Raw genomic sequence first — 19,524 nt, 5'->3', positions numbered from 1 at the left:
ACATTCAAGATAGATACAGTTATTTCTCCCACAATACTTTTTTTTCCCCCCTAGAATTATGAGAAAACAGACTATGTTGTGTCTTTGCTAGCTGAAAGAAAAGCCCATGATAAGATTTAAATTTGGGGAGAAGAAACTCCTTGATCATGTTCCCCTGAGACAAGCTGTGGTATTATCAGGAAGTTTGGGGTACACACCCATATGCTTCTGTATTTTGCCAGTGTGCTTCCATAAGTGCATTTTAAATTTATAACAATATATTTTTTTCCTATGAAGAGAACAAGAATTCCTGGTATTTCAGTTGAACATTCTTTAAGTACATGAGACCCACTTATTGGCCTTCTATGAAGAAAGAATAGAAAAGGTTTTTTTTGGGGGGTGCTGGATGAAAAAGCAGCTATTGTTGGTTTCCCCAGAAAAAAACTTAAGAGGAAATGGGTTTACCTAGCAGTAGGAGGGATTTACATGCAGCATAAAGGAGAATTGTATACTGCAAGATTCTGTGTATGAAGCTTCTTTTCTTGGGATAGAGGATGGCCAGAGCAAGGCCACGTTGGGCCTTGGACAGAGTGGCCTCTGCAGCAATTCCACTCACTCTTTCTTGGGTCCCTCTGCCTGCAGGGATTCATGGTGGCTCTGAACAGGGGTAGGGTGGTTGAGGGGTGTGTGGAGTCAGTGTCAGAACTCAGCTCTACCTTTCAAAGAGCCATCAGGCTTTCACCCTAAGTAACAGTTATGGTTAGAACAAGATGGCATGGTCTGACTCACAGTATATCCAAAGTGGAAATTGGGAATGGGGCAGAGTCTTACCATGTTTCTCCGAAAATAAGACCAGGTCTTATATTAAGTTTTGCTCCAAAAGACACATTGGGGCTTATGCTCAGGGGATATCTTATTAAAAATCATGCCAGGGCTTATTTTCTGGTTAGGTCTTATTTTCGGAGAAACACGGTACAATTTTTCATTAAAAGCTTTAAAACTTGAAGGCTTGTACATGTGTAACTTTGAGAAAAGTAAATATTAAAAAAATCTCTGCAGCTTACTTTTTGTTATACAAATAATAAGTAGTCCCCCCTTATTAGAGGGAGATAAGCTCCAAGACCCCCAACCTGAAACTGAACCCTATATGTATTCTGTTTGTTTCCTAGGCATACATACGGTATCTTTTCACTTGAAGGAAACACTTTATGGCTTCTCTTCACATATCCGAATTACCAGCATCACTATTGCACTTTGGGGCCATTGCTAAGTAACATAAGGGTTATTTGAATACAAGCACTGAGATACTGAGCTAGTCAATCTGATAACTGAGACTAATGGGCGGGCAGTGTCTACAGTGTGGATACACTGAACAAAGGGATGATTCATGTCCTGGGTGGGATGGAGGGGGATGGGGTGAGGTTTCGTCACGCTGCTCAGAACAGCGCACAATTTAAAACATGAATTGCTTGTTTCCGGAATTTTCTATTCAATATTTTTGGACTGCAGTTGATTGAAACTGCGGAAAACAAAACCACTGACAAAGGTGGGGGGATTATGGTAATACATGCTCACTGGGAACAATTTAGAAAATTCAGAGAACTGCCTCCAAGATCTACTATTTAGAAATACTTACTAATGACGTTTGTTCTAGATTCTTCCATATTTTTCTCAACATATACATAGATGTATTTTTTTAAAAACAAAACTGGTTCATGTAATAACATTTTGCTTTTGTCCCTTAATATATCTTTAGAATGAACTCCTAAATCAAAGGGTATGCATGTGGTACTGTACGAGTTAGGACCCTTTTGTTTCCAAGTGACAGATTCAGTGTTGAGAGCCTTAGGTAAAAAGGGATACAGGATATAGAAACTGGGCCTTGGGAATAAGTGGGTCCAGGACTTAAATACCTCCAGGACTCTGTATCTCTTCTCTCTTTGGTTTCTTTTTATGTAATTAGTTCATTCTTACTGAACACTGGCAGGAAAATACCAGGACTAGTTGTGGAGCTTCACATCTTTCCATTTTAGCTCTCCGAGGAAATATATTCCTGATTTTTACAGACCACAAGTCCAAATTTCCACAAAAGGGCTCACTAGGATTGCTTAGATCAGATTGCAGTGTGTGGTCATGAAAGGTGCTGTGGAAACCTGGTGAGTGGAGTGGAGGAAGAATTTTAAGAAGAATGGCCAAGGAAGAGGGACTGAGCTGTTAACAGAGGAAGGGAGGACTCAGGTCCCAGAAAGTCATAGCATCCTCAATGGATATGTGTTGAAAGATGATGCTCTAGAGAATATATGCCAATATTCACTCCCTGCGGCAGTGTGTGAGCTGCCTGTTTTCCAACAGTCTTGCCAGCACTGAGAATTATCCTTAAAAACAAAAATCTTGGATGAACTCTGTCTAATAGGATTTTCTTCTTTGTTCTGCATTCCTTCAAGAGAGATAGCCCCAGCACTACTTTCCATCAACTCCTTCTGGGGAAGAGCTCCTTCAGCCCTGTGTGCTGTCATTTTCCCCTTCTTAGAGATAATACTCCCTGATGTGGGGGTGGGATCTATTTTGACGGTGACCCAGAGCTGTCAGTTTTGACCACTGTGACATCATGTGCAGCCTCTTCCTGGCACAGGAATGATGATTGTGCAGGAACACACACGAAGGGACAGAGCAGCAGTAGAAAACCACATGCCCCGCTGGGTGGCCTAACCTAGATTTCTGCCCTGAAAAGGGACTGTGGCAGGATGAGCAAGAGCAGCCCTTGGGCCGGATGCCCAACTCTTTGACTGAACTTGATTCCTTACTGAAATGCAGAGTTTGGTCTTTTTTGGACAAAGATATCAAGACCATTCAAATTTACCAGAAAACCTGTTTTCGTAAGGGTTCTGCCTTTCTTTATGGTGGCGCGTGGGAGCAGGGACACATTTGCTCCTCTTTTGGTTTTATGAAAATCAGACAGATGCTTGAATTGCAGTTGTATTCTCAAGGGGCCTAGTATGGGGGACCCACCATGTGGTATCTTGAGTGAGGATGCAGGATGTGGCTAGAACTGCTTCCATCCTGTGACACTCAAAGATGGGGTGGTCAAGGGCAAGGGTGGGGGGATTCGGATGGTACTGTTTACCCATATCCTGTGACCATAGATACAGAGTTGCTTCCAAAACCTCCCAGTGAAGTGGGAGTCAGGTCAAGCAGTGAGGGCTCTTTTTCCTAACATAGAGGAAGACATTACTTCCTTCTAGGCTTATATGGTCCTGGCATGTTTCATCAGGAATGTTAGCAATAAAATCCCAAATCTGGAAGTGACCCTGCCTTTAGTCTCCTACCGCCTGCACCTGCCATTGCTCCCCTTTACCTACACGACCCCCGCTCTCCCAGGGGAAAGGGCCCCTCCTGGTTTTTGACCACGTCACATTTGTTTTCATGTCATTTAACACTCGTGTTTTCCCAGATGGCTGCTTGAGAGCTCCATCATTGTGCTTCCGGACCCCCTGCCTCTGCCCCCAGAGGTGAACATCTAGCTCTCAGGGAGGCACCATCACACTGTAGAACTGGGGAGTCAGAGAGACTGGCTGGCACCCAGCCCTACTGCCAGTTTGCCCCAGTGTGCTGTATTTACAGATAAGCACAAATAGTCAACCCCATAGTCTGGATTTAGAATTACACAAAAAGAAGGCGATCTTTTATTAAAGGTTTTATTGAACACCAATTTAATTTGGGAATATTTCAGGTACACGGTCAAAGATAAAGTCTCAAAAGTTTATTATGTTCCCAGCACTAGTTTTAGACCTTTAGCCATGCATTTTCATTTCATTCTCACGAAAACCCTGTGAGGTTGATACTATTATTTATATCTTCATTCTCCATATGAGGAAACTCAGGCCCAGAGAGGTCAAGACACTTGACCAAAGTGGCAGAGCTGGTGGGGGGATGGAGGGCAGGGATTTGATCCCAGGCAGTCTAGCTCCAGCTTCTATGTCTAAACTCCACCCCTTTAGAATATACACTCTGTGGCCTTCATGTACTCAGGACACGAATTTACAGACTAGCATCTCAACACGTTTATAAATGAAGGCTTTCCAGGCAGGATACTTCAAGATGATACTGGCAGTCTCATGTATGAAGCATTTGTTTTTAGTAAAACATATTACATACTAGTAACATACACAAGGATAAATGCTTGCTGCATGATCGTAGAATTAATAGTTGGAGTATAAAAATACCCTGTAATGAGATATTATTTACTTTTTGAGTTCTATGTTTTTTCTTTTTAATCTTCCCCTTCTTGAGTACCTGTGGTCACAAATTTGTCTTTGAGCTGTTGCCATGTACAACAGCAAAACAACAACAGCTACCATTTCTTGAGCACTTATATTAACTCTTTACATGTATTATGTTTTAAGTATCATTGTCCCTATTTTACAGATGAGGAAACTGAGGTTTAAACAATGCTAACTGAGGCTTAGGATATATCAGGGCTAATAAATGAGAAAGACAAGATTCAAGCCCAGGTCTCCCTGACAGCAAGGCATGTGTAGTAAGCACCGCGTGCCCCTGTGTGGGGACTTGGTGGGCTCTGCACGTCATCAGACCACATTTGTGTCAGAGTCCAGCATGTGAACACTTTTGCTTCTGGAATTCAAACAACAAATGTATTGAGCACTACCTACCTACTGGGCACACTCCTAGATCAAAGACACAAATTCTGAAAGAGAAATTGTCAGGGCATGTCAGGATTCCCCCTTAATGACAGGTGACAATTGAGAACTTTTTAACTCCTTTACACGTATTCTCATTTAATTCCACATAAAACTGTATGTGGTAGGTGCTATGATTATTATCCCCGTTCTACAGATCAGAAAACTGAGTCATGTGTATATTGCTTAGTGAATAGTTATCTTGAGCTGAATGGACCAATAGAGACTTGATGGTACACAATGTCAGGCATATTTGGGGTGCTATGTATGAAGAATTATAGCATGGAAGTAGCCATGCTCTGACTTGTAATTCCATTAAATTGTGCTGTAGTCATATGTCTAATTCTTTACTTTGACTGTTAGCTCCTTGTGAGCAGGGACCCTGTCTTTGAGGTTTCATGCTCTCCCCTTGGCTGACCCAGGGATGGAAAAAATTCCGTCCTCAAAAATCTTTACTGACTGTGTGTGTCAAGAGCATGTGAGTGAGTCTGGCTGTGGGTGCAAAGGTACAGAGCTCTGTGTGTTGGGCATGAAAATCGTGCGCAGTTTTGAACCCAGGGCTCCTCTTTTCTCCCCTCCTGTGAGCTTGAGAGTATATGATAAAATCAGAGTCCTTTTCTTAAGGGAAGCATTAGTAGGTCATTTCAGCCATAGGTGAAAGTCTTCTGTTCCTCCAAGGACTGGGCATGGCCAGCCCTGCTGTAGCTGGTTGAAGGGGACCAAACCTCTCAGGAAGACGGACTTGGTTCCGTTTGACCAGCCAGAGCAGGGGGCAGTTTCCTTGGGAAGTGACTGCAGCCTCTAGTGTGAGGATTTCTTGGTACGTCCTGAACATCGCTGGTCCAAGCCTGCAACACAGAGAGAACCAGCATTAGCATGAATCAAATCCCAGTAGCTTGTCTTGTCTAGAACATCCTTTCACGGGAGTTGTGAAAACCACACATAATTTGTATTTTGCATTGCATGACTTTTCAGTTTTTATTTTATCATTCTTCTTTTTTTTAAAATATGTACATTCTGAAGAACTAAAATGATATAGAATGGTAGAATATAAAAATGAAAATCTCTCATAATTCTCTTTATTCCCATCTTCCACAATTAACATTCTGGTTTATATTCTTTCAATGCCTTCCACTTTAATATTTAAAATAAATTAAAATTTATAATTTTTTATTTAAATATGATAAATATATGTGATACATATGTACGTTGTAACCCATAATGACAACAACAATACCCACAATCAGCCATCTACTTTAGAAAAAGAACTTTATCGATACTGTGAAGGCTTCTTGAATGATTTCCCCAATTTATCTTTTTGGTTTTCCCTCAGGTAACTATTATTTTGAGTTCCTTTTGAAAATATAATTTAAACTATAATTTAAATTATTTTTAATAATTTGATCATTTATACACATATTCCTAAATATTATATTGCTTGTTTTTTAATCTAATGGTATCATACCATAGATATTCTTCTGTGACTTGGTATTTTCATTTAAAATGATACTTATGAGATTCATCCGTAATGATTCATAGCTGTCGTTTATTAATTTTTATGGCTTTATAGTTTTCTACTATGAGAATATACTACAATTTATTTAGCCATTTTCCTGGTGATAGACATTGAAGTTTGGTTTGACAAATGGGCAGAGCGCAGAAATCTTTGCTTTTTGTAGATTTTAAAGGAGAAATCTGGATTCTAGGGTGTAAGAACTTACAGGCTGACCTTGCAAAGGAAAAGCAACATTTAACAGTTCATGACATCCAGGGGTGGACCCAGAAATTTGTGTTGCAACCTGTTGTTCAGGCGATTCTGATGCAGCTAAAGTGTGAGGACCACTGGACTAGCAGAGGAACCCACTAGTTTCTCCCTGTTTCTAGAAATGTATGATCCAGGGGGCAAGGAGCTGATTAAAGAGACAACTTCCCCCAGAAGTTGTCCTGGCTATCTTGATGATGTATTTGAACAGGTGGGGAAAGAGGTAGGAAGAAAGTATAGTCTGAATGATGCCAGAAAACTGCCATTGGGGGGAGGTTTTACTGATCTTTTATTTCTTCTCCCCGATGAAGAGAAGTATAATCAAGTAGAAAGCGTGTGGCCTTGGAGTCATACTTACCTGGGTTCAAATCCCACTGATGCTTCTGGCTGTTTTGCTTTTAACAAGTTATATAACATCTTTAAGCCTCAGTTTCAACATCCGTACAGTGGGGGAGCATACCAACCTTGCCTGCTTGTCAGGCTTAGTGAAAACAAGGAAAGGTGGCCAATCCTAAGTCCCTAGGGGGCACAATGGATGTTTTCAGGGCCCTGGGGAAAATCCTAGAGACAAATCAGACTGCTTTAGAGGCCAAGAGTTTCACTCTGAACTCCAGCCTAGCCTTCACGTATTTCCTTCCCTCAGTTGCAAGTATTTTCATCTCATCTCTGAAGTGTGGAGACCACTGATCAGGCAAAGCGGAACTGCTTTACCCAACCAAGTAAATGTTTATCAGATGCCCCAGCATGGGAGCTCTGTCTGGAATAAATGAAATAGGTCAGAAATCAAAGCACTCATCAAGGCACCATAGGAAAAACAACGAGGTGAAAGCACACTGTCATGGTGGTGGTGGGAAGTCGGGGGCCCCACCAACCACGGCTTGTTCTACAATGGTTCGTGTAGGGAAGGCTCAGTTCTAGTCCTGAGCCCCGCCTCCTGCGCATGCATCCTGCTGGCTCTGCAGTGAGGCGTTTCCCCTTCCCCTTCCTCCTCATCCCAATGACAGAGGGGGACGTGGGGCTGCAGCTCGCCAGCTCCTCCTCTGGCTGACCTCATCCCAGCTCAACCCTCCTCCAGCTCCCCTCAGGTAGCAAGGGAGTAGGTAGACATCTGTGGGGTGCAGACTAGCCAGGCAGCCTGAAATCAGGACGGAAAAAGTATGTGGGTCCAGCTCATCAGTCAGAATGACAAGCCTCTTACAGTGTAATTCCTTCAGTTCAGGACATTCCTCTTCATCATCTCTCTCCTTCTTTACTCACATCCTGCCCCACCCACACAATACACCCCCGGATTTTTGAACAGATGACTTAAAAAAAACAAAAAAAAACAAACCACAACCCCCAAAACCATCTTTAGTGCAGGTGTGGTTTAGAAAAGGGAAAGGGTTGTCACTGGAAAGAAGGACATCTTGGAGGCATCTGCCTATTTTACAGACAAAAATGTTCATAAAATAAGGATAATCATTTTCTTTGGAAGATAACATGACACAATATGCCAGTGTCAGAGGCCTTATTCATTCAAAGCACCACGATCTAAAGCAGGGTTTCTCAACCTTGGCATGTTGACGTTTTGGGTCAGGAAAGTCTGCTCTGGAGGGCTGTCCTGTAGGCTGTCCTGGAGGGCATTGTAGGGTGTTTAGCAGCATCTCTGCTCTGTACCCGCTACATGCCAGTAGAACCCCCTAGTTGTAACAACTAGGAATGTCTCCAGACATTGCCAAATGTGCCCTGGGGGCCAAATCACGTCTGATTGAGAATCACTGCTCTAAAACTGTAAGTTTCTATGTTCCACTGTGTAGCTGCCCTATCTCTAGTAATTCACCCACATCCTTTGAAGTTCTCCTCAGCCCCAAAGAGTACAGGTTAGCATGCCCTTGAAGGCTATTAGCTGCCTGGTGTCTGGAAGAGATGGGTGGGTGGTGACACCTGTGTTGGAGTTTAGCCCATTGTGCTCTAGGTGCTGTCACCTCTGAGGGAAATGGCACCCTTCTCCTCTGGCCACTCTGCATTCATCTGCCATCTGCTGTTTAAACATGTGTATCCTCCCTTCATGCTTCTCTTTCCTCCTCATTCCATGTCCTTCTTCTGCTCCTTCTCCATTCTGTTTTATTGTCGCCACCCCCACCCCTCCAGTGCATTTTGGCACACATCTGTCAAAACTGTGGTGTCTTTTGTGGTTCTGCTTATGAATTCACAGTATAAATTTAGTGCGATCCCAGCCCGCCTCTCACACACACTCCCCTGACATCAGGGAAGCAGAACTGTGGAATGCATGCAGCCATCCTGGAGCTAGGGTTCTGAAATGCTAGGGAAGGAGATGGCCTGAACCTTGGGGAACTGCAGTCTCTCCTCCTGCTCAGGGCTTCTCTCCCTAAGTCCAACTCCTTCTTGGTGTGGATTCAGGCCCTTTAAGGTCAGGGCTGGGAACACAGGGGTTTAGGGAGGAGGGGAGAAAGGATCTCAACCAATTAGATGAGTGTATCATCATTTTAGCACCTCACATGTTTTCTGCTAACAGCCTCACTCAGAAGTGCTGCTTTGCTACAGGGTTGTGATGTGAAGTGGAAAAGATAGCAGGATCAGGGGCCTGACTGTGTGACCGTAAGCTGTGGCCTCCTGGGCTCATAGCACCTGCCCTTCTATCTGCAATGAAAGTGCTTTGAAATGTGTGAACTTCCATGGACACCGATGATTATAAAGGAAAGTGATACAGATGGATATGAATTACGATTCAGTTTGGTTCATAGAAACATCTCATTTCAGGAGCAAAATGACTGAAGGAAGGAGCTGGAAGGGCAAGGGCTGATTCTGAGAAAACACCTTTTGGTGATGGGGCTTCTCCCAACCAAGCAGGCACCAGCGGTGAGGTCTGGGAGGCTGGGACACAGTCCTTGTGCCTGAATTTGTGGGCTGAGTGATGGGACCTCTAGAGCAAGAGAAGGGCCTGTGGGAGAGCAGCCCAGACAGGATTCAGACACTCTCTTAGTTGGTGAGGGAGACACCTGCCGCAGCAAAGCCCTGGTGAGGATGAGGTCAAACCAATTCTCTGGGTGGGACCATGGAACCGGCGAAGAGACACTTGCCGAAACCACACACTTCCTTACATTCCATAGCAAAGTAATCCATATGGGGATATAAAGAAGCATGTGGCCTTGGGAAGCAGTCTTGGCCCCAGCCTGGCTTCTTCTGTCATCCAAATGCAGCCCAGCATCTCAGATGTGGGCCACTCACATCTTCTCTCCTTCTTTAGGTGGAAACACTTAGAGGGCAGGACCACTAGGACCTTAACTCATCCATCCTATCACTCACCCCAAACCATCCTGGGACACATCTGGTGTGAGGAATGGCAGTGCTTTTTGGGACCCAATTTCTCCCCTCCTCTTTGTTCAGAAATAAATAGCATCTGAGTTTCACTGGCTTATTTTGTTGCAGTCATAATCTTTGTTATTACTATTAATTTAATAGCTGCTGCTTTATACATTTCAATAGGATTCTTTTTTTAAAAAAAATATTTGAATTCCCATGAAGGGAAAGTTTAAAAAAGGAGAGGGAATCTCACAGAGAAGCATTCTGCACATGTGCAGAGAACAGCTCCCGCTTAGAAACAGCCAGGCCTTCCTGGGTTTCCTACTGCATGTGGTGGGCGCATGCTGAAGGCTGCAGCTGCCTGCATAGCATTCCAAGCATGATTGTTCATGGTGGGAAGGATTTTTTCGCTCGGTTTCTGCTCCCTCCAGCCCATCACCTGCCCCACAAGCTGTGAGGTGGGAGCCGTGGAAAAGTGAGAGACTCTGGCAGCTGTCAAACCACTCAGGGTCTGGATGGGCCACCCTGGGCAATGGGGCTTAAAGCATCTGATTCTATACTAGGGAAACAGGGAGCGTGACAACAGAAGAATTGAATTGCAAAGAAGGTTTGAGGCTCACAGCATTGACAAGGGTGGTTAATGAAATCTAATAACAAAAGTAATAAAAAGAAGAATGCATTTTTCCCCCCAAAATTACTTCATGATAGGGACCATTTTTGGTATTTTGCATATATAAGCTCCTTAAATCCACTACGCCATGAAGTAGCTGTTATTTTTGTCTGGTTTTACAGATGAGGGTCATGGAAATGAATTGGTTTACATGTATATAAATGGTAATTCTTTAAGAAAAACCTAATCCAGTTGGAAAAACAGTATTGGATCAAGCCATGGAGATAGACTTGGAAGGTAAGAGTTGAGAAGGAAGGAAGAGAAGAAAACACTAAGGGATTTACACTCTGTGTACATTTATTCCTCTGCAGCTGTGCACATGGGGTGCTGCTGGTGGTGGTGGCTTAGAAACCATACTTGTTCTCAGGAGAGTAGGAAAATGCCCTAGGCGTCCCAGTCAAATCTTTCTGGCTGAACTTGGGAATCATGCAATAGCCCACTTAGTCCAATGGCTGTATAAGTTTCTGCTGTGAAAACACAATTCTCCCTATTGTCAAGTGTAAGCTTCACATGAGTGAGAATGTGGGGCTGCTTTTCCTCGCCCACATTTGGGGTCTGCCATCAATTAAAAGCAGGGGCTGATGGGGAGGAGAGGCAGTGGGGCCAAGGAGAAGACCAGGCTGTACCTCTGAGAAATTGAGATGGTCTTGTCTCTTCTAGTGAACCAGGAAACATAAGAACTAAGTCAAGCTTCATTGTAACGGGTTAAATCTGTCAGATGGAAATCTCCATGAGTTTCAAGAGTGAAGAGAGGAGAGAGAACACTGAGTTTTTGACCCAGAGAACGAGAAAGAGCCAGCTTTAAGAGACTTGCCATTCATGAGCCAGCTGAAGTCCAGGAGGTGGTTAATTCATGCAGGAATACAATAAAAACAGGTTTCCAGGGAAATGATGGGAGATAACCAAGATACTGTTAACCATCCCATGAGACTGTGCCCAACATTTGGGTATGAATTATTATGTCTTTTTGTCAAGTCTAACCTCATATAGGCAAAAAGTTGCTTAATAGTTTACTTCAAAATCTGCAGGGGAAAGAAAATCCAAAACAATGAAAAACTTTTAATGACCAATTAGTTGATTGCTTTTGAATCGCCTCTCACTTTCCCTGGTCATCTAACTTAAGATGCCAGGAAGGAAATTCCTGGAACATGTTAGAAAACAGAGTGAGAGGTAGGCTGAAAACAAACAAACAAACAAACAAACAAACAAACAAACAAAAAACCCCAGAAAGAAACAACTATAACAAAACCAAAACGTTTCAGACCAGGCATAAATGAAAGGACAAATCCAGGAAGGGAATATAAAGATATGTTATTCTGAATTTTGCACAGGGCAAAGGGTATGGATATGGCAATTGGATGTAGTTTCTTTTTTTCCAGATTATTTGTTTAGTTTCTTACCTGCCCAAATCTTCTGACTTTGGCAGGTGGTGTTAATAGGAAGAATAGGGAGGAACGATGTGTCACTTGGTTGCTTGTGTGCTGTATGGTGTTGGCGAAATCACCACCACCTTTCTGTCTCTCATTCCTGTAGTGGTTGTGTAACCCCATCTACCCACCACAGGGTGGGTTGAAGATTAATGAGATAGCACATGTGATGGTCTTGAGTTTCTTAGAAGAACAGGCTGATGGCAATATAAAATGTCACTCAACTCGTTGTTGGAAACAAGATTTATTTTCCCCCCTCTCTGCTCTGTAATTAGGCAATTATGCAAAAGCCTTAAATTAATAAACTGTCCTTTCCCTGTTACTGAGAATCAAATACTGCTTTAAAGCCTTCAGGAACTAAGTAACACTAAAGGTAGCATCAAAATTATAAATAGCCATCACCTCCTTTTCCTATTTCTTTCACTGAGTAGAGCACTATTTGAACATAAATAACTCGGACACAACATTACAGAGAAGTGAGGATGGTGATTTCCCATTAATGATCCTTGGAAAGACTCTCTGATTAGGGGAAAATCAAACACGGGTTAAGATAGGGAGAAGTCTGAATTATAGGCTAACGTAATTTTCAAAGTTATTGGTGGCAAAGGGGTGTAAGAAGGAAGAGCATGGCTTGGGCCTCCGTGCATTCTGGCTCTATGACCCTGAGCAAGCTACTTAATCTCTTTGAGCCTTAGGTTCCTCACCTGTAAAGTAAGAATAATAATGCTTACTCAACAGGGAGCTTCGATGATACAGATTTATGTAAGGTGTCATGAATACAGTACTAGAAGTCTAATAAGTGGTCTCTGTTACTGTTATTACTATTGTTTAACATATATTCAATACTAATTCATATTAGTACAGCAAGTGAAACTAGTCACTGCGTGGAATTCCTAACATCTGATCTACTTTAAAGAGTTTCAGTCACATGGCAATTGTTACCCAAGAGGTGGTTCTAAGATACTTGGGAAAGCTTACATATTATAAAAAAATGTTTCTTTCACATTTTGTTTTGCCTTGTTTTAAAAAAGAATTTTTGCTATTTTCGTATGCTTGAAAAGGATTTGTTAAGGAAAGATATTCAGCAGTATCATTTCTGACAAGAATCATTACAGGTTCTAAATATCAAGGGCCCAGTCTCCTTTCCAGGACCTTTATAAAAAGACATATATGGTGAGATGCTCATACTGTCCCTTTATTTACAACTATGCCTTTGCGTCTGGTGACAGAGCTGACCTTGGTTAGTCAGCCCTTTGCTGGATGTGGAGAGGAAACCAGGACTCTCTGCAGAAAAATCACCTGTATCTCACTCTCTGGATTTCTAATGTAGGCATCATAGCTCTCCCAGACCCTTTTCTGTCCCACAGTCAGACTTGGAAGTTTAAAACAATTGATAATGTTTTCTTAAAATATAATCAGAATTGCATACTTTTGTGGGGATGAGCACATTGCTAGTGTCTGCGGGGGGAGTGGTGTGCACAGAGGTATCCATGCCAGACAAAGTCTGAGCGCTTGTGACCTTATGCACTGGTATCACTGCTGGTGTTCTTGGTTGTTGGCTGTGAAACAGAAGCTATTCTGGAGTTCACTAAGGTAAAAGCCAAATTATTTGGGGCTTACCATCATATGACTGAGGTGGTAGGAAATAAAGCAGAGGCCCCTCCTTTTAAGGCAAGCATGGGGTAGTTTGTCAGGATAGGACCTTATTTTTCCTAAGGCTCAACCAGAACATCTAGCTATTTTTAGAGGACTGGCCAGTTCTGAATGTTGTTTCAATGATGAGCATGAGTCCCATTTTAACTTCCCAGGCGCAACCAAGAGCAAGGCCACCACCGAGAGCCTGTCTTCAACCCCTGCAGCGTCCTGCCACCTTTCTCAGAAGAGGGGAGTATTGGTGGCGTTTTATTACCACTGTTGTCTTTGCGCTGCTTCTCATCAGCGCTGGAGCTGGGATTTCAGGGGAGAAAGGGGCAAGGAGCGAGAGGGAGCCAACATTTACTTATTTACACTTATAGCAGTTCTGTGAAGTATATTTTATCACACAGGATGAAACTATCTCTGGCAGGTTAAGTAATTTGGAGCCGTAGAATGGTTAAGAAAGTTGTCCAAATCACACAGCTAGTAAATGGCTGTTGACCTATGTATGACTTGAAGCAACTCTCTAACCCAAAGCACACATTCATTTGAATATATTATATTTCCCAAGCTTGCCTGATCCTTAGTGCCACAGAGGGACTTATTAAAACTCCTGTTGCCTGCACCCCACTCCAGAGTCATGAATTGAAATCTCCATGGGAATAGCTAGGTATCCATATTTTTAAAAAGCACTCCCAGGTGATTTCTATGGACAGCAAATTTGGAGAAAAACAAAGGAGAGCTGCTTTCAAACCTAAGTGAACAATAGAATCACAAGGGAACTTGTTACAATGCAGATTCTTCTGACTTGCTCTCAAAGATGCTGAAATTAGCCATCTGAGGCAGGGCCCAGGAATCTGCATTTTTGCAACCATTCTCAATTTATTCTGTTGCAAGTGAGCAGAGGACTTTGAAAAACATCGATCTAATAATAAATAAGACCAACAGATATGAATGCTAAAGTAATGCAATCGTTAATACTGGAATGGCCTCATTTTATCAGAGTCTAAGGAAAATTACTTAGTTTGGATTAAAGAATGTCTGCAAATGGTGACAAATGGTTAGAAACAGAGTGATCTCTCTCCACACATGAACAGTCAACTTAGTAACAGAAAGGGGAACAGGCACTATTGTCCACACAGACCACTACCATCATCTTTTCGATGCTCTCTATGCTTAGGTTCCACCTGGAATGTTCTTATCCCTTTGCCCATCTTCACTAATTAAAATTACTCTCTTTAAAGCTCAGTTCAAAAGACACTTTCTCCACAATGTTTTCTCCCAGTTGTAGCGCTTCCTCTGTTCAGTTCCTGCTGTTTGTACCTCTACATGGGCACACATGACCTCTTACCTTGCTGTTTGATTCCTTGTATGCCTGGAATGTATGCATCTTCTCAGGAGGGCTGGGATCCTGACAGTTTCATCTTTGATCTCTCACACCACCCACCCAGTGAAGGCCTTTCGCACAGTAAGGACGGAGTAGATAAAGCCACCACTGCCCCCGCCACACTTAGAGAGCCCTTACTGTGTGATCTAACAAGTAACTTATATTATAAATGTTCCTGTTTTACAGCTGAAGGCCACAAGGCATGGAGAGGTTGTTGTTTATAGAAGGGTCTCCTTTAGAAGCTGCATCCCTGGAAGTGACCAGAATCCCACATGTAAGGAGATCTGAGCTCTGTGGGTGCAAGAAAGAGCACTTAAAAAATCTTAACCTTTTAATTCAGTGTATCGGTCACCCAGTGGGCTTGCTAAGATGCAGATTGCCAGGCCCCCCTCTCAGAGTTTCTGATTTAGTAGGCCTGGAGTGGGATCTGAGAATTTGTTATTTCTAACAAGTGCTCAGGTGAGTCTAATGCTGCTTTTCTGGGGACCACCCTTTATGAGAACCACTGCTCTCTGTAGTTCAATGTTTCTGATGCTCAACAGTTCAAAGGCAAGGAAGTGGCCCTTACATTGAGAGCTTCCTAACAATGAGGAGAGGAAGGGGAGTAAAGCCACTCAGAAGCCAGGAAGGTGGCTCCTCAAGGCTGTGGCTGTAGGCGCTTTCACCAATGAGGATGCAGACAGAGGGTACACACGCCAAAGAGGGGGAACCCCGTCTGTGAAGCTGGTGAGAGTTTTCAGCTTGAGCGGTTGTACACTCCTGGGAATCACCTCTTTGGCTTCCAATTCTTACCATTATAACTGTAGCGGGGTTTGGTGAAGAATGAATATAAAATGAGGTGAAAGTTTTTCTTGGGAAGATAGCCCAGCAGAGGTTCCACTGACTCACATGATGTCTTATCATATTTACAGAGGGGTCATAATGATAATGTAACATAATATATGGAATAATGATAAACCCTTTCAGCTCCAAAATCTCTCTCTCTCTCTCTCTCTCTCTCTCTCTCTCTCTCTCTCTCTCAAGTGCACCTATTAAATGAGGATTAAAAATTGCTTCAGGTCCAGGGAACAAGTCAGAGAAATGTGGTTCTTGTCCTGGTTTTCCAAAGGAATGCATTGCTGGGGGACTTCATTTTTAAAAAAGACGTTAACACTTCACATTATCTCAGTGGGGATGTCTGTGGGGTTATCTGAAGAAACCACTCCTATTCAATGATTGCATATTTGAGATAAATTACATATTAGAAATAAATTCCTCTGAGTTGCTTTGAAGAAAATTTCAACACACATACAAAATATTTTACCAAGGCACCGAAAGGGCAAGCCACAAGTTCAAAGTCATGTGCTGACAAATTCTCATCCATCACTCCTAAAACCGGAGCTCTTCTTTAGGTAATTGACCAGCCCCTAGGGTGATTACACAAGATCTCTCCCCTGGAGCCGCCTTTTATTGTCCCTCTGTCGCCCACACTCACCCTTCCTCTCTGCCTTTGCTTCAAGCCCCAGCACATAGAGAAACAAGTTCATTGTCAGTACTAGCCGACAAGTCATTCCCTCACACTGATAATGCCGGCAGGGGTGGTTTTGCTCATTCATTTTCCCTTAGCTAGCCCTGCCTGATGGATCTGGATTCTAGACGTCCTCCCCACCTGTGTGAGACGCAGAACACAGAGCTTCACCTGCTCCTACAGACACCACAGAGCTGGCTTCAGATGACAGAAGCAGATCACCCGCAGGGCTTCCCCAAAATTCACAAAGACAGATGGGCAAGGCAGGAATGGCCAGAGGACAATTAGAGGAGAAAGCAGCAGGAAGGAAGAAGCTCAGTACTTACCTGGGGAAAAGTTGCAGGCAGGTTCCTCCTCTGTGTGCCTTCTTCCCTGGCAGGCATCAGCCCCATTGAGGTGTTTAGAGCACAGATTGTTAGTATTATTATTATTTTTTCCCAGAGCTGGCAGTGTTGGCTTGCATTTGTATGCCTTTCTGTCAGAATTCTCTCAAGGAAACAGCAGCTGGTGAGCTCAGAAATGTCAGTCAGAATCTTGGCCTAGTTTGGGGCCTTGAAGATTTTTACAGAAAGTTAAAAAGGTTTCTGGGCCAGTGTCTCCTTAGGGTTTTCCCTCTCTTGCTTCTCACCTTTTCCATCTTCTATTTTTCTTTTCTTTCTCTCTCTCCCTCTTTTTTTTTCTTTTTTTTTTTTTTTTTTCATTTTTACCTTAGTAGCTAGCTGCTTAAATTTTCTTCCTCTGTCTTTCTGATGGTTCCCTCTTGGGTACGGCTGTGGCTCTTCTTCCAGCTCAGTTTAACAGCCTGGTGATTTTCTAAGCATTTAACTAGTACTTATGCACTTATTACTTATTTTGTCTCCTTACTTATTCCCTTTTCATCCCTTTCTTCTCACTCTTATCTTTTTAATTGCCATCCTTCTAGTCACACACGGAGAAATAATCTGTCTTTCCTTTCTGTGCACCCCTATCCCAATGGTCTAACATTTCTCCCTATCCGTGCCCTGTCCACTCATTTGTCTTTCATTCTTTTACTTCTGGCATTTGTTCTAGCTTTACCTCCTACTGGGTCCTGTGTAGATGTGACCTAGCATCAGATCTCCTCTCCTCTCCTCTCCTCTCCTCTCCTCTCCTCTCCTCTCCTCTCCTCTCCTCTCCTCTCCTCTCCTCTCCTCTCCTCTCCCCTGTTTTCCTCTCCTCTCCTCTCCTCTCCTCGCTCTCTGCCTTCTCTTGTCTCTGCTCTCCAAGGGTTGCCTCCTCCTTTTGTACTCTCCAGCCCTGAGCCCACCCCCAGCACATTCTCCCACCTGTTTGTGTCTTTTAAGGGCCTTGGTCATGTCCATGCCTTCTGTCCACCTCAATCACCACAGTGACGGGCCTCTGAAAGCTGTTAAATTACACCTCTTCAGCTGTCTCGTTGCAAGGAGAAATGTCCTTTGCTAAATCCTTTTTCAGATAGGCAAACCTATATTAATGCTTCTGTTCAGAATATACTGAAATGATACATGTATTATTTTAAAGAGGAAGAACATTAAGTTTTTTCAAGGATACTGGGCTTCTTTTAGGTTATGTTAATAAATACCATCTCAGTACATCCCTTTTAGCTTATTTCTAACTTATTTTGACAATTTTTCAAATGGGATGGTGGTTGTAGTGGAGTAATAGAAAACATGGCTAGTTTGGGACTTAACTAGATGCTCAATAATATCCATTACTGAGTGTCTGCCAAATCGTGGTGTATTGAGCACTGGAAATACAAAGAAGCGTCTATGTTCCTGACCTTGAGAGACTCTACCAGGTTCCTTTTGGGGATAGAAACTGTATCGGGAAAAATATATCCCCACCCCCCAAAAAAAAGATAATTGCAAATTGATAGTTCAGAAAATAAGCACTACTGGCATTCAGAAGCCAGGAGTTGATAAGTGATGGATGGACCAGGCTTCATGGAGGATGATGGATTTCAATTGGGTCCTGAAGATAGGGAGGGCTTCCATACCTGGAGAGGTGAAGGGAGGGCTTTCCCAGATGGGGGAAGGGCTTGAGCAAAGGTATAGGAGCAGGAATGTACAGAGCATATTCAGGTAATACTCATTAACCTGTGGCTGGAGTCAGTGCTTTGTGAAGGGGTCAGCCGGGGGAAGGCTTTGGGCACAAAGCAGTCATTTTGAGAAAATATGCTCATAGAAGGAGATCTCATTTTTTTTTAAGAGTTCCTTTAGATTACACATTTATAGGTAACAATTTAAAAAGAGTAATGCTGTAACGTTATTATTTCTACAACTTAAATAAATGTGAATTTGGATTCTTTGATAATTATCACCTGAAAGACCATGGCCTGAAACCTGTTGCTATTGAATAGGGAGAGAAATGTTCTCTCCAATCATCAATATTACATTCTTTTCCTTGTTTAATTCATTATTGAAAGTCTGCTATTATCAAGGTAGAAAACTGCTTGTCCGACTCATTTACGGTCTGTCTCCAGTTATATCTCCATCATGCAACCATTAAACTCTAGTCAGCCCAATCTACCTCTTTTCCTGAAGACTCAGATCCCAACTTGGGTGGATTAAGCATTTGTTATAGGTCTATATACACTTTAACATGTCATTATAATGTTTTAAAATTCATTTTACAATTTCTTTGAATTCACAAGACTGTAAACTCCTGAAGGTCAAGTTTATATTTATTTTGATATTGTCTGTTGTCTCCAGAACAATATAAGGCACACAGTGGGCTCCTAATAAATGTTTGTTAAATCAAGCTGGATAAAGAGATTTGCTAAAACTCGACAATAAAATATAAACCTACCAGCTATCCTACTAATAGGAAGATAAGCATTTTCATCATGTTGTCTCAACCTTCTGGTTCTTCTGAGTTTATCTGGGGTCAAAGAGGTAAGTAACCTTAATTTAATGACTTATCTGTATATAGGGTTATATTGTACATTTGCCACATTTTCTTATGAGCCTCAAAAACTATTTGGGATACGTCAAAGAGGTATTGATACTCGAATTTGGGAGATGAGCCATCAGAGGTACAGAGGGCTACATGGTTCGTTATTTTAAAAGCTGGGATGAAATCCAAGTCTTAGAACCCCTGATCAATTTTTTTTTTTTTTTTTTTTTTTTTACCTTAGCACATTTTAAATGAGGAATTCTGA

The 19,524-nt window shown here is 42.5% G+C and overlaps 1 long non-coding RNA gene across 1 annotated transcript; it reads right to left on the bottom strand.

Moving 5' to 3' along the window:
• Positions 1–3,660: 3,660 nt before the first annotated feature.
• LOC109448856 (uncharacterized) lies at positions 3,661–17,602 on the bottom strand. The gene is made up of 3 exons (XR_012496634.1): positions 16,996–17,602; positions 16,694–16,918; positions 3,661–5,524 (listed from the first exon to the last, which is right to left on the bottom strand). It is a non-coding gene; the product is annotated as an uncharacterized LOC109448856 (long non-coding RNA).
• Positions 17,603–19,524: the final 1,922 nt, after the last annotated feature.

Source organism: Rhinolophus sinicus, linkage group LG05 (assembly GCF_036562045.2).
Source record: "Rhinolophus sinicus isolate RSC01 linkage group LG05, ASM3656204v1, whole genome shotgun sequence".
Lineage (NCBI taxonomy): Eukaryota > Metazoa > Chordata > Mammalia > Chiroptera > Rhinolophidae > Rhinolophus > Rhinolophus sinicus.
This window is presented reverse-complemented; position numbering and strand designations above follow the sequence as displayed.